The sequence below is a fragment of the Talpa occidentalis genome, unplaced genomic scaffold (assembly GCF_014898055.3).
Source record: "Talpa occidentalis isolate TD23 unplaced genomic scaffold, MPIMG_talOcc4v2.1 talOcc4.11, whole genome shotgun sequence".
NCBI classification, from domain to species: Eukaryota; Metazoa; Chordata; class Mammalia; order Eulipotyphla; family Talpidae; genus Talpa; species Talpa occidentalis.
Window position 1 is genome coordinate 9,329,219 of NW_023601104.1, and position 12,004 is coordinate 9,341,222.

Genomic DNA, 12,004 nt, shown 5'->3' on the forward strand with positions numbered 1-12,004 from the left:
AAAGCTGTTCATATTTAATACATACAACTTAATGAGTTTGGATATAAGTATACATCTCTGAAACTACTATCACAATCTATGCTGTAAATATATCCATTTCCTTCAGCTCTCTTCATTATTAATGATTCTGTGACAAGAATATTTTAATATATATAGTGTATATATATAATATATATCCAGATAGGTGTGCATTAATATACTTATGGATATATATAATTTTAGAAACATTGCCTGGAGAATATCATTATCAAGAGAAAGGCCTAAAAAATTACATCTGTGATCCTCTAAATTTCAAAATCTGACTTTACTGATTATGAAATGCCATTCTTTTGACTGGATAGACTGGGAATGTGTACCTACATTTAAATATGGATCGTCAATTAAATTAGACCCCAACAATTATAGTTTGGGGAAAACAGCAAAATAAATATTGCCAAGTAACTTCTCCATGTATATTTTTTACTTTTCAGATGCTTTGTTATATCATCAGTGCTTTCCAAACTTGATATTATCACCTGGGGAGATCTGAGAAATAGAGATTCCTAGAATGTACCCTAACCATACTAACTCTGAACCTTCAGGTGGGACCTGGAAATGTTTATTTGATCTTATTGCCAGAGCTAACCATTCAAATGCCAATCCTAAGGGTTTAGGAATTAATCACTACATTCTGAGGGGATGTACTGAAAAGAAACAAAATCTCTGTGTATACACTACTATCCTACCCACTGCCATCACACACACACACACACCCCATCGTGCAGAATCCATAAATACATGTTATGATTGTGTGTGCCTGAGGGAACAGGAACTGAGCTAAAACTGCAATACTCATGTCTGATCTACTCCGGTTACAGAAATAGCTGGGTGTAAATACCTTGTTCAAAATGCGCTTGACACGCCAAAGCTTGGTTTACTTTTCCATCTGAAGTCCTCCAAGGACACTGTGCTTGTGAATTGGCTTTGCTTCCAGAATCCCTAGACTGGGTTGCAGTAGTGCCCTTTTGTCCACAGGTCATTTCCAGAACCTGGTTTCTCCAACAGCTTTTCAGTCACCCTCTGTGGATTACCTCCCATCTCCTCAAGGACCGTTCCAGAATCCTGGACTGAGAAGCACTTACTTTGCTAAGGCACACAGCTCCTGTTTGCAGACCTCACTGGCTTGTGATCTCTAGTAATACGTTAGTGTGAAATCCAGGAATAGTGGGAATGAGTGTTTTTAGTCTTTTCTTTTTTTGAAAGATACTTATAACTAGGGTGTAGGCCTGAGGTGTTGGGGATGAGAGGACTCACCAGAGACAGAGCGGAGAGCAGAACAGGCGGATCTACTGAAATACACTGCTGAGAGGAGCAGCAGGCGAGACAGGAGAGGTCTGATGGCCATGTGGGTCTCCTCCCTGGCCGGAGATCGATCTCGTGCTGCAGTGGCTGGTGATAGCTTGATAGTGTGGAGACTTTAACCTCTGTGCCACCAAGGAGGCCCATGTTTAGTCTTTTCTAACCAGCTGAAAGTTATCTGTTTCTTTTTCCCAAAGAAGATTAAAAAAAAAAATGGACCACTATTTTATGACTTTGATTTGACATTTGATTTTATGTAAACAAGAGAAAAAGTTCACATGAACAGTAGAGCAATAAGCTGCAGTTAACTGGGACATTCTCCCTTCTGGTTTTCACTGGTCAAGCACCTTGTCCAAGAAGTTTGTATGTGCCAGGCTGCCCAGAAACCAGGGTTTCACCCCTGGTGTAGACACATCCTCTCATTCAGATACTATTCCAAACCTTACTGAGTTTTTCCCAGAAGGTCTTTGTTCATTCTGCTGAGGAAGAAGGTTAGAACAAACGTCTCCAATAGAAACATTTAATTCAAAATCACTTCTCCTTTTGCTTAGAAGTGCTTGGAAGCACTTCAGCAACAGCAGAATTTAACCCAAATGACTGAGAAAGTGCTATGAAGCATAGGTGGTGAGAGATATTGACCAGGCAGGCTGATTGCTATCCACAGGTCAGTGGATAGGCAGGAAGCAGGGATAGGCAGGAAGCTGTTCACAGCCCTGCTGGCCACTTAAAGGGGAGAGGACCTTTTCTCATTTGGCTTAATCTGAAGGTAGATTATTGGCTGGTGTTTTCAAGGCTGGTCATAGCACTTTGAAGATTTATTTATTTTTTTTCTTTTTTTTTTAAATTAATAAATTTTATTTTTATATTCCCCATACAATTGCAATCCCCCCATTCTGACCCCAATCCCTCCCCTCCCGCCCCCCACCCCCTAAAAAGTGTCTCTGGTTCATAGTTTTTTGTTGATTTTGATTTTCACTTTCTTATAGTTATTCATTTTCCTGGTCCCTTATTTAAGTTTTCTAGATTCCTGCTATGAGTGAGACCATCCGGTATTTTTCTTTTTCTTTTTGGCTTATTTCACTGAGCATGATCCCTTCCATGCATACAAGAGCTGGGGTGTAGACCAGAGGTGCGGGGGTGGGGGTGTGTGAGAGAAGTCATCCGAGACAGAATGGGGAGCAGGACAGGTGGAGCTACTAAAATACACTGCTGAGGGGAGCAGCGGATGAGACAGGAGAGGTCTGCTGTGCCATGTGGGTCAGCTCTTTGGCTGACGATTGAACTTGTGCTGCAGTAGCTGGCGATAGCTTCATAGTGCTGAGACTTTACACCTTGTACCAGCAGGGAGGCCCTGATCATAGCACTTTGGATAGATCTGATAACTAATCTCATCTCTGATTTCTCATTTTAGATATATGGGAATATATTTAATTTTTCAATTTTAAGTCCTCTAACTTCACAAGTAACTTTTGTGCTTTCTTTATTTTGTACACAGATTTGTGCCCTCATTTAAAGATTTGGGGAAGGAACAATCATATTATAATTTATCAGGGGGCTGAAGCTAGGATGCAAGCTCTGGCTTGTACTCATATCTTCATAATTGTAACTTGAGGAGATCTCTGCTTCTTAGTAGTCCAGCTAACGTAAAAATAAAATACAGGTTTGCGACACCTGAGCATTTCTTTAAAATCAAAGCCTCAAAGTTGTTTCTCAATGCTCCTTAACTTTACCCTGAAAAAGGAAACATTTCATTATACCTATAAACCATTTGGTTGTACACAAAGGGAAAGAATCCCACAAACTTACTATCCTAAATTTACTTGAAAAAATAGTTGTGCCAGAGCAGTAGGTATGTGTTGACACAAGCATTACTATATCACGATATGTGTTTTCTGTGTATGAACCTGTATACACACCTTGGGTTTTTACCTCTAATGCTTATTCATGCAAACAACTTATTTCCCAGTCCACTAGTATGTGAATAATCTGGAACTCCTTCCCATGGGATTTTGTCAACAATCAATGGGTCGGATTTTATTCATCTCTAATAATCTCGTATGAGAGTCCACTTAGCACTTTCTTCCTTGACCTTCATCCTCGAAGTATAGCACAGTCATTAACTACGGGCATATCCTCCCACACCATTCATAATGTACTGGACCCAGCCATGGACAAGCATTTAATTACAGACCAGCCATCTGTCTAATATAAGCTACATCTGCCAGCAACCTCTTGGCAGTCTGAGGAATGATATTTTTCTAACGGAAAATAAGAATTGTTCATCAAATAGCAGCAGGGAAAAGACCTTTTTGAATCTTTCCCACTTTGACACCTTGGGTCTTTTAAGGCCAAGTCCACACTTGAAAAATTGACTTCATGCTTCAAAGAGAGTTAAATATTCCCCAGAAATTTAAACCAATCTAGTGTGGATTATTCAAGATTTTTTTTTCATACTATTGGGTTGTCGGAAATGTAATGCCATATTTTTTCTGTTTAATTCCTCATGACTTTTCTGATAACCCAATAGTTTAAACTTCAAAGGTAATAGGCTAAACAAATGATCTAAGGGACAAGAACAGACCAAATGTAGGCATGATTTCCCATGTATTAGCATGGTCATAATTTCATACTTTGGAATCAGCATTGTTTTAGTAAGATTAAAAAATATATATACTAGACAATGGGGTTGCTCAGTCTTCTTTCTTAGTGGCACTTAGCAAGTCTATTCTTACCTACTTCCAGAGTCTTTGGAGGCTGCCATACCATAACTCTTCTGGAAACAGCAGCCCAGGTCATTGTGTTCCATGCCATTCAACCTCATGATACAGTCCAAGGTGGTTGGACCAGAGGTGACTGCCAAAGCTAGAGGCTCCAGGCTGGCAGTCTTCATCAATTCTGCCCAAATTAAAAGTCACTCTATTACTTCGGTGCTCATTGTATTTTTATATTCATGAAATCAGAATATCACACAGTTTATAATTAGAGTGATTATATTTCCTTCCTCCCATCCCTGTAGGTCTTATTAAAATGATTGGTACATTATAGAATTAATACCTTTGAAGTATGGTGATACAGTAGCTAGGAGTAGAACTGGAGCCACAAGGGCAGGAGGAATCCTTGGGAAAGACAGACTACAGTGGAGAACAAGCCAAAGGTAGCAGGTCTCCAAGTCCTTAGTACTAGTTCCTGGTCTTGAGGCTCCTCCAATGGATTTTTGAAACAAACTGGCAAGAACCAGAGTAAAGGTAAACTTTACTATATCTCTTTGCTTTTTAGCAATATTCTGAGACTCATGTTCTCATAAGTCTTTTGGGGTCTTTGAGAGCTATAGGTTCCTATGCCCAGCATAGCCTCATATTACAAAAAGCAATTAAAAGCTGGGGTTCTCTGTGTATTTTATAGTTTTATTTTTTTTCTTTATATATATATATATTTTTTTATACATTACATCATTGTTCATTTTTAAACAAAGTTTGCTTTTTTATTTTCCTCAGGTGTAGTCCCCATAGTATTTCCTCCACCACTTCACCCATGCACCATCACCACAGTCCCCTGTGCGCCTCCTTCTCTCCCTCCAAGCCCTCTCCCTCCCGCTCCTTGCAGGATGTCTCTGGTTTATAATTGTTTGTTTTTGTTTTGTGGTGGTGTGTTTCGTATTGTTATTTTTTCCCCTGATGTCTTATTTTGTTCCCCTATCTTCCTCCTATAAGTGAAACCATCCAATATTTTTCTTTTTCTTTTTCCTTCTGACTTACTTCACTGAGCTTAATTCCTTCTAGCTCCATCCATGTTGCTGTGAATGGCATGAGTTTATCTTTTCTGATTGCTGAATAATATTCCATTATGTATATATGCCACATCTTCTTGATCCAGTCATCTATTTTGGGGCATTTAGGTTGTTTCCAGGTTTTACCTATTGTAAATAGTGCTGCAATAAACATAAGGATGCAGGTGTTCTTTTGAATCAATGTTTTTGTGTCCTTTGGGTATCCCTCAGGGTAGAATTGCTGGATCATATGGAAGCTCCATTTTTAATAGACTGAGGAACCTCCAGACAGCTTTCCACAGTGGTCGGACCAGGAGAGGTCTGCTACAACATGTGGGAATCTCCCTGGTCAGCCAGGAATTGAACCCGTGCTGCAGAGGCTGTGGACACCTTCACAGCACAGCGCTCAACCCGTGAGAGGATTCGCCAGAGACAGTGGGGAACAGAACAGGCAGATTGACTGAAATCTCATTGGATTTTATATCGATCTCGCCTCATTACTAGGAATCTTTAGTTGTAGTTTCCTTGATCAAGCAGTACTCCTCCAATGTTACTTATAACCTGTGCCATTCTTTGTGCCTGATCATCCCCTCCCCTTTTTATGTAACTTTATTATCCAGACAAAATTCTTGGCCTCTCTTTCACTGCCACCCAATTTTTCTCCTTCTTGGAGTCTCTATCTGGCACATGGAGAATATCAAACTAGGATACTAGACTATTCCATTGTAGCCACTATTATTACCATGTAAGGGGCCATCGCCCCAGCCTCTCATTTTTAGATTTTCCCAGGTTAGAATTGGATACAGCTTTTATGTTTTCAAATTGCAAATGATAGCACACCATAAATCTTTCCACGACATTTTTCTCTACCCATTTCTTCAGCCTCTCTCAAGTAGCTAAGAATTAGATGATGGGCTCAGGTGGGCAGAACTGATTTTATAATCTTTTTTGCAGTTGATTCTAGGACATGTGCTTCTTTTTATCATTTTTGGACTTTGTATCATCTGAAGAGTTGTGATCATTTTAATGTCTGTTACATAAATTAGATAAAAGTAACAAATTCCTAAAGGGAAACAAAATCCTATAATTTTTTCTTTATAGGAATAGTGTAATCATCTTATACTCAATTTTGATTGCTATTCATGAAATCCAGGGAGACTTGAGTATAAGTCTATACTCAGTCTACAGTTAGTCTGGATCTAATTGAAAAGGGATTTTCAGAGTCTTATTTGGTAAATAAACGATTTTCTACTCCAGGTCCCAAAGAGTCTTTCATTAAGATGGGTAGAAAACTAAGTTACAGTAGATTTGGGGCATTTCTTTGCAACTGAAATTAGTAAAAGTCAACCAAATTCAAAGAATGAGATCTATACTCCTGGTTTGTAAATACATGACTGATGAAGACTTGAAAAATCTACTTTAAATATCCTAAACAACAACTGCCATAATTTATTTATTGATGGTGACCATTTACATTATGTCATTCTTCACTCTTAGGCTTTTCACCGATAATTCGTCTAAAAGCTTGACCTTCTAAGTACCTGTTTTTTGTTTAGAAAAAGAGTGAGAGAATTTTTTTTTTGGATCTGGTCTTCGGTTCTGTGGGTCTGGAGCTTGTTAATTCTTTTTTTTTTTCATATAAGTCAATATATAAATACATCTAAAATGTAACTTTTTATACTTAAGTCTCTCTGGATTTCATGAACACCGATCAAAGTTGACTGTCAGATGAATTGACCCTGGCTTAGCTTAAAGAATATATGTAGAGTTTTGTAGGATTATCTAAGATTTGAAATTCTTGGTTCTGAATTGGGCTTTGGTTTACTTTGAAGTGAAGTACCTATAAGAAGTTTTGTGCACAGATGCTTAGGAGGTCAATGGGATAGATACATTTTGGTATTTCACAAAGTCCTGGAAAAAAACTAGGAAAATGCTTTCCCAGAGGCCATTTTAAGGGCTGAAGGAAATATAGGGTTCTTTTAATGCTTTCATAGCCCCCAGGGTGAGACAGAATTCTTCTGAAGGTGTGGTGGTAGTAGAGAGAGTGAGAGCTAGGTGGATGCAATAATTGCCCAGGTGAGTTGGGAGATCATAAACAGAGGTCTGGGGCAACAAAAGCAATTGGAGGACCTGCTTGAACACATGAGGTTTCCATGAAGATGTCCATAAGTACCTTAAGGAGGCTTTTTCAAGGGGCTACGTTCTGACAGTTATACTAGGGAAGGCAATGAGCATGTACAATTTGAGTCATAATCCTATTGTGAATCTGTTTGTGCCAACAGATTGGTGGACAGAGGCATCCGGGTGTGAGAAATTCTGGACCCACAGCACTGAAGACCAGACACTAATAAAATATCCATCAACTGCTTGGTGAGTCCCTACTAGAAAAATCCATTGCCTGCATCTTAACAAGGTGGCATTTGAATTAAAAATGGATAGTCTTATTTTACCCATTTTACATTTTTCCACATTCAAGTTAAAGCTATTTTCTGGTAGTTAATATTTGTACTTTGATAGAAGGTTCAAAAAATACAGAGAAGCCCTCAAAGAACTAGGACTGCAATAGTGAGATGATAACATCTCAGCACCTCTCCAGAGAGGCCACATACAAGAAATTCCCTATTATGGAGCCAGGAGGAAGGCTGGGCAGTAGTCCAGGCTGTCTCGGCTGTCTCTGGAATGAGTAAAGTGGACTTTATAAGTTCCCAGCATGAGGTGCTAAAAGCCACAAAACTGAGTCATACGTTTGTACATCATCAAAGATAGACTATTAACAAATGAATCAAAATTCTTAAGCCACTGAGGTAAAAGAGCAGTTTCTGAGCTAATACTCTCTCTAGGCAAGCTTTTGAGTTTTCTCTTGGACTGGTTCCACCCTCGTCAGCCTGCTCTAGGTGGCAGACTATACAACTGTCAGCAGAGAGTGGCACAGGAAGTGAGACCCTGGAATGGGCCCATCTGCCATGGGAAGAGTTCCCTTCATTCAGTTTGATTGGTTTGAGTGGTGAATACTAAGCAAAAGAGAGCATCTTCCTGCTTCCTCTCTCCTGGTGGTCTGCTTCCCAGCAGTGCTTTAAGCCAGTGATGCTGTGGACATTCATTGGCTAATCCTTAGTCTGATCAGAGAATTCTGCCCTAATGGGTCTGTTAAATGCTTCTGATGCTAGTTTTTCCAAAAATTACTCTCTTTAAAAATATGCAATAACTTTCTTGATATATAATTTATGCACCATATAATTCATGCATTTACAAATCAGTGTTTTTTAGTATATTCACAGAGTTGTGTAACCCTTACCACAATCAACTTTTGAACATTTTTATCACCCCAGAAAGAAACCCCATAACTGTTAGTCATCACTTCCCATTTTTCCTGAACCCCTCTAGTCCCTCGAAATCATTAATCTACTTTCTGTCTTGAAGGATTTGCCTCTTCTGGACATTTCATAAAAATGGAATTATTCCATATATAATTATGTGGAACATAATTATAATATGATACGTGGTATGATTTGTGAACTTGCTTCTTTCCCCAGTAGGTTTTCAAGGTTTATCCATGTATCTATCAGTACTTCATTCTTGTATATGATCAAAAAATATTCCATTGTATGGACAGCTCCCTGTTTTTATCCATCCATCAGTTAGTTGATAGACATATGGGTTGTTTCCACTATTTGAATATTATGAGTAATGCTGCTTTGAGCATTTGTTTACAAGTTACAATGTGGACCTATGATTCTATTTCTCTTGGTTACATTCATAGGAATGTTTAGTCATTTGATGAGCTCAGATTGTTTTCCAAAGCAGCCACACTATTTCACATTTCTATAAAGAGCAATTTTTTTCACATCATTGCTAATACTTTTTATAATCTTTTTTAAATTATAGTCATCCTAGTAGGTATGAAGTGTTATCTCTGCAATTTTCATGCTTATCAATTATGTTTATATCTTTGGAAAAATGCCTGATCACATCCTTCCAAATAAACTCTTAAGTTCATTAAAGTGCTTATGAGGAGTTTAGACCCTTTTTTTTTTTTGCCTGGGCATGGTAGGATAGTATCATGAAATGCATGCCGGGAGCAGAACTTGTGAATGAGTGGGGCCTACAGCACAGCTGCTGAAATGACTTGATCACAAGATTGTGAAACAGGACAAAACATCAGAGCATAAGGAATAACTTCTGGAACACTGTGATGGACAGTTTTGTGTCTGTTACTTGGCTGTCATTCCTAGTTATTCAAGCAAAAATTAATTTAGAAATGTTGCTGTGGAGGTATTTTGTAGGTATGATTAAAACCTACAGTTGTTCTAGAAGATGTAAAGTTCCTGTTAGTTTAAAGACTAATACCAGAATTGAGACTTCCCTGCAAAAGAAATTCCACCTGTGAGTTTTAACTTCAGTTCAAATTAAAAAGCTCCATCCTGTCCTTCTGGACAGCCCGCCATAGGGATTTCAAATTTGCTACCTAGTCCCACATGCCATAGTCATGTAAGTCAAGGCAATTCCTTTATATATTGGTTCTATTTCTCTGGTAAAACTCTGAATGATAAAAATACCAAGGAATTTCTGATATATCCTAAGAAATGTTCATCCCTGGTACAGGGAACTATAAGAAATGTGAGTGAGGAAAACTGTACTTTTTGTAGCAGAACTAACCCTAGGAAAAATTGTGAATTTGATCACACCTCCTGTTGATGTGCTTACCTCCCAGATCATAGGTTTGTCTCTGCCATATTTCTACCCCTCTCTTCCTCTTACCCTTGAAAGTAGTAGTGATTCCCAAGTGTGAATATTTTTACCCCTTACGGGACATTTGGCAAAGTCTGGAGGTATTTGTTGTTGTGAGGTCTGGGTGTGGGTAAGTTACAGATGCCAGGAATATCACTAAACATCCTACAATGCACAGGACACACTTCCATAACAAAGTGCCGGTAGTGTCACGCTTGAGATACCTTACGTTCAGCATAATTTACAGTCTACTGGTGCACACCTTACCTAGGAATGACCAAAGTAAACATATCTCTGATGCTTCAAGGGGGTATTGCACTTTAAAAGAGATTTCAGAGATCAAAGTGACAAATTGAAGCTATAAAATGGAATTTCATGTCTTCTCATGATAGATTATTTATGAATAGAATTTGTCTGCTATTTTAAGCACTGAACAAAGTAGTATGCATAGATAGGAAGTGATTTTTTGACTCCATGAATGCTTTTTTACAAAGACCCTATATTATCAAAATGCCTTCCTGAATAGTGAAACTCTTGTTATTAACCATTAAAAGTAGTCTACTATATCTTCATTTATTTATGATAGTTGGAAGGAATTGTAAAAGCTTTCAAATGAAACCCAATTTATTTGAGAATCATATTAGCATATCATGTTTTATCATATGTACCAATATACATCCTGTGTCCCTCCTTTCAAGTATTTTTCTGTCTTAGTTCTGGAACTGGAACACTCACTACCTTCTGAAGTAACTTGCTCTGTACCCAACCCTGAAAACAACTCTGTTAGAAATTCTTTCTAAAACTGAGATGAAACCTTCAATTGTGTTAAACCTATTGCTCCTGACTTAGAGTCATAACTTCTGCATATGAAACTGTCTGACTTTATACTGTTACGGGGGGATTCCAGAGGATTGTGTGACTCCACAGATTTTAGGAGTTAAAAATTTTAGGAGTTAAACATTTTCTCACTGGAGAGGTGTTTTAGAGCAGCTTTTTAAAATGAAGACTACTGAAGAAAGTGGGTGTGACAGATGGGATTGACACTCTGCAGTCTGGCTAGGAAGCGGTAGAGCATGACCCAAAGACTGGGTCTCTCCTGGCTAGTTACTAATTAGGCACTCATTAATCCTTTTATATCTTCAGTCTTGTTTCAGATATCTAAGTCTGGAAAAGTATGGGGTGTCTTTCAATTTTCAACTCACATGGCTTTGAAAGAAACTTTTTTGAGGGTGGGATATGTTTCTGATCCCCTTACACTTACCTCATCAAAGTGTTTTCCCTCTGCTTATTTGATGTCTGAGAGGCCTCATTAGAAGCTCATTTTATTAGTCCTGCTGAGAGTTTCTTTCCTACAGAGTCAGGAAGTTATATTTTGCTGCGTATATGCCCCGATATAGCCCTAAGGTCTCACAAGAATCTAGACAAATCTTGAGTTCCAGTCTTTGAGACTTCAGATGCAGACAAAACTCTTGCCTAAGTTTCTCTCCAATGCTGTTGGGAAATCAGTTCATACCAGGGGTCTGGGCTCCTGGCAAGCCACTTTATAGTTTCTGTGTTTCATGAGATCAGAAGAGTGATTCCACTTGTGGCATTTGTAATCTGTGCTTTTGGTAACCCTGAGTTCTCTGTCACCTTTTAAAGGGTACTTAAAAGATTGCTGTCTAATAAATAGGTCATTGGACCAACTCAATAACTTCCTGGCAGGCCTGGCTCCTTCTTCAGAAAGGAGAAATGTCAGGAAACCCAAGTCATTGAAGTATTCATTCCTTTCTACTCATAAAATGGGAAAGATGAGGACTAACCAGCTTCCCAGGAACTAAGATCAAAGTGATCAGCAATGCTGCAGATTTTTATTCTGCTAGTTTTTTGATCTGGTTGCTAGACTTTTCATGTTTTCCTAGGTACCTAAAAGGGGATGGGTACCTTAAATACGCCACTTCATCTCTGTCTACATCTTGGGCCTTTTCCCTAAGATCTTTCTTGTGAAGTTTTACCACCCTATGCATAGCTCTTCATATCATAGCACACGATAGACCTCAGGACATCATAGGCCTCAGCTGAATTGTAATAAAAGCAGTCTTTTTGAAGTCATTGGAGGCGTGAACTTTCCCCCACCCTATTTCTACTTGATTGAATTGAACGAATGATTATAGGTTTCATGGGAGATTATTC

General features: G+C 38.6%; 1 long non-coding RNA gene across 1 annotated transcript in view; it reads left to right on the plus strand.

Moving 5' to 3' along the window:
• The window catches only part of LOC119237900 (uncharacterized), a 331,742-nt gene that overhangs the window by 148,712 nt on the left and 171,026 nt on the right, over positions 1–12,004 (plus strand). Inside the window, exon 4 of the long non-coding RNA XR_008553840.1 lies at positions 7,387–7,474. This is a non-coding gene — a long non-coding RNA (uncharacterized LOC119237900). The remainder of the gene's footprint in view (positions 1–7,386; positions 7,475–12,004) is intronic.